The sequence below is a fragment of the Salminus brasiliensis genome, chromosome 25, assembly GCF_030463535.1.
Source record: "Salminus brasiliensis chromosome 25, fSalBra1.hap2, whole genome shotgun sequence".
NCBI lineage: Eukaryota > Metazoa > Chordata > Actinopteri > Characiformes > Bryconidae > Salminus > Salminus brasiliensis.
In genome coordinates, this window is record NC_132902.1 from 2,012,563 (window position 1) to 2,017,150 (window position 4,588).

The following is a 4,588-nucleotide window of genomic DNA, read 5'->3' on the forward strand; positions in this document are numbered from 1 at the left end:
CCCCAGTTGGTTCTTAGCAGTGCTACAGTTAGATTAGCCTAAAAAGCTAAAAATAGGAACCGAGTTCCAGGGGCGCTGCCTCTTCAGATGAGTTCACAGGTTAGCGCTGCAGCTAACTAGAACTTTGCATGCTATCTGGAAGTCTTTACTCCTCAGTGGATGATCTGACACCATGCTAATGTTGGTTTGTCCCACATACACCATCGATTAGCTAGCTAACATTAGCTAGATCAGCTAGTTAGCAAACAACCTGTGCCAGGGCCGGCTGCTCTACTTCTCAACCCTTCTCAGCTCGTTATCGTCAACACAGTCATGTTTCACAGTAGCAAAGCACAATATATATACAATATATGGACAAAAGTATTGGGACGCCTGCTAATTCGTTGTTTTTCGTTGAATTCGTTGGTATTCGGATACCGGCACCGCGAACAGTTGATCGAGTACTCGAGTAGCCAAGCGCCCAAGCGTTAATGGATGTAGATGTTTATGAGAAGGTAGAAGTGTAAGTAATAGTAAGTAAACCTAGTCCTAACTAGATACCCTCAACCCCGCAAATAAAGGATCACCCCATCTTCCGCGAGGGCAGAGGTGACGGTTGGGACTGGTGTTGGAAAAAAGGTCGTCCTTCGCTGGCCTTTCCGTGACAGTTCTGTGTAAGCTCTTGAGGAAGCGATGGCTCCCGGGGCGTCCAAGCTGGTGGAGGGCGGGGAGTTTGTTAGGGGTAAGTCAGCAGGAGCAGTTGAGCGAGGCTGGGGTGGGTAGAGGTCGTAGGAGGATGGGGTCGGGAGGGGGCGGCAAAACTTGTCAACAGCTCCTTTTCTTGACGGGCCAAGTCCCCAGACTTCGGTGGGCATCAAGTTGCTCCCGAACAATCCTCGGTGGCGCACTTAAACGGACCTGACACTTCTCTTTGTGGTGGCCCCAGTAGTCCTGGATGCTTTCTCACCAGGGGAAGAGGTCCGAGACAATGCAAATGTGGAGCAGCTTCACTGCCGGTGGATCTTGCGCCGGACCCCCTCCCCGGTGCCGTATTGTCTGGCACGAAATGGGGAAAACAATAAAACAGTATGATTGGACCCTGTCAGACAGGAGGACCCTTGGATGTTCCAGTGGGGGCTTTGCTAACGAGCGCTGTGGAACGTGGACGTTTCTGGAAGTCTTGAGCGTCTTCGTAATCAGACTAATGGGCGCGGAATGGGCAAGGCTCCTACTGGCCTCCTGAACTACACGGGTCAACAAGAATCCTTGAGGCGTCCGGGCAGGAAAGCGCCGGATCCCCAGCTCCACCGTACCAGTTAACAGACGCCTGTGCCAGCCAACATCGCTTCTGCTACTGGAGGCCATCTACGGCCAGTTGTGCTCTACCTGGTTTTGGTTGCTGATGGCAAAGCGGTACATGGGCCTCGGCTGGTATTTTGAACCGACGATGCCTGAAGGATTCTTTGAATACCGACAACGACTGACCGCAGGGACACTGCGCAGATGCCAAATGACATGTCTGGTGTCCGAAGTTCTTTGGTTCTTGGTTCTTTGCTTCTGGAATAGAACCACAGGGCTAATTTCTAAATAGCACCAAAAGAAGATACAGCTTCTTTTTGGTGCTGGAACCATCTACAAGAGAGTCTCTTTGCACCCTGTTTAACCAGGCAAACCAGCGTCTTAATGGTTCCTTCAGCTGTCCTGGTTCTACATAGTGGTTCTATGCTCTTTATTTAGTAAAGAACCTCGAAGAACCTTTTAAAAGCTAAAGCTCGAGCTGCCGTGACGCTAGTGGATAAACTTCCGTAACTCCTGTCCAAACTGAAGAAGCAAACTTCGGGGACCCAAACATGTCCCGGCCCACCAACTCACAGGGAAAACTGTCCCGGAATTCTACCTGACGACAACCGAAGCACACCCATGCTTCCCGGACGCACTTGGATGCTCCCGCGGCCCTGAGATGCCTTCAGGAATCGGTCTTTCTGTGCCGATACTGTGTAGTAGTAGTGCAGCTTACCTCTCTCTCTCTTTCTGGCTCCGACGCGACTGTCCGCAGCACCCTCACGTGAATAAATCTGCCTTGGCCTGCACTCACACACACACACACACACACACCCACCCACCCCCACACACACACACACACAGTCCGTCTGTGTCACAGTGAGACTGTGTGTGCTGCCCTCCTCTGTGAGGCTGAGGAGATGCCGCCTCCTCCAATGGGCCCTCTCTATCGATCCCCCGCTCCGTCTGATAGGCCGAGCACCGTGCGGGTCACTTTCTCCCTCTTTAACCGTCGCCCCGGCCAGACGCCTGCCTTTTCCCAAACACAGAGAGAGAGCGCGAGAGCGAGCGAGAGAGAGAGAGAGAGAGAGAGAGAGAGAGAGAGAGAGAGAGAGTTCTCTTCTTTCCGTCTTTCCTTTCCTTTTACTGGACGTGTGGACAGACCTATGCAGACATGTCCAGATGACCAGTTTATCGTCTGGTCGTCTTCGTCAGAAGTGCTATATCTTCAAAGACCAAGAGACAGCTACAAATAAAAAGCAGGTGGTAATAATACTATACTATACAACACCATACTATTATATAACTGTAGCATACGGTCTTACAGTCTATAACCTTACGTCGTACCACACTGTACAATGCTATATTATATATTGCACCACACCATACTTGTCCGTAATCACATATAAAGATTTACTATATAATGTAATGCAGTGTGAATAGTCACCAGTAGTGTACTATAGACGGCTATACCACGACACTAATATAGTGCACCACACAATGCTATATTTATACCACTCTGGATTATTTCCAGCTGTTAAATATCAAACCTCACTATACTTTATTATACTACGCTATTATATAATGTTCCAGACCACACTACTATATTATACGCCACTCATCTATACTATACCCCACTATAATATACTATACCACACTATAATATACTATATCACACCACACTACTATATTATACCCCACTGATCTATACTATACCCCACTATAATATACTATATCACACCACACTACTATATTATACCCCACTATAATATACCCCACTATAATTTACTATACCACACTATAATATAGTATACCTCACCACACTACTATATTATACTCCACTATAATATACCCCACTATAATATCCTATACCACACTATACTATACCCCACTATAATATACTATATCACACCACACTACTATACTATACCCCACTATAATATACCCCACTATAATTTACTATACCCCACTATAATATACTATACCACACTATAATATACTATACCACACTATAATATAGTATACCTCACCACACTACTATATTATACTCCACTATAATATACCCCACTATAATATCCTATACCACACTATAATATATCCCACTATAATATACTATCACACCACACTACTATATTATACCACACTACTATATTATACACACACTGATCTATACTATAGCCCATTATAATATACTATACCACACTATAATACACCCCACTATAATATACTATACCACCCTATAATATACTATATCACACCACACTACTATATTATACCCCACTGATATATACTATACCCCAATATAATATCCTATACCCCACTATAATATACTATACCACACCACACTACTATATTATACCCACTGATCTATACTATACCCCCAATATAATATCCTATACCCCACTATAATATACTATATCACACCACACTACTATATTATACCCCACTGATATATACTATACCCCAATATAATATCCTATACCACCCTATAATATACTATACCCCACTATAATATACTATACCACACTATAATATACCCCACTGATCTATACTATACCCCATTATAATATACTATACTACACTATAATATACTATAATATACCCCACTGATCTATAATAGACCTCTTTATACTCTATTTTACCCAACTGATCTATATTATACCCCCTATACTCTATTATACCGCACTATAATATACTATACCACACCACTCTACTGTATTATAACCCCCTAATCTGCACTATTCCAGCCTATACCCTATATATATATATACACACACACACACACACACACTATAATATACTATACCATGCCACACTGATCCATAAAATAGCCCTCTATACTCTGTTATACCCCACTGATCTATCCTATACCACACCTCGCTACTATATTATACCCCTCTATATTATACCCTCTATATCAACTATGCCCCACTACGCTACTGATCAAGACCCGCGGTCCTACGTGTTGGAGTCTTAAAGCCCTGTTGCCCTTCGGAAGCTGAAATCCTGCCTGCTAGTCGCAGTGGTTGCTGATAGGGCTTGTAAAATACAGCTGACTCATCAGTAAACGAATTAAAGATCCATTCAGGAATATTGGAACGGCACTGGAGCAAGTCCGAGTGTGGTCCATGGCCTGAGATCCGTCGGTGGTTTAAGCAGGCCGTATTTCTGTTGTAATTTGCATTGGGATTTTAGACGTTTGGATGTTTAACTAATGATTTCTTTTTGCATGGAAGAGCCGCAGTAACTGAGCTTGCCCTGAAAAATGACCATGGTCAGCTCATAGTTATCAGATAAACGGCTACCTCTTATCAGCGAGCCTGCCTCA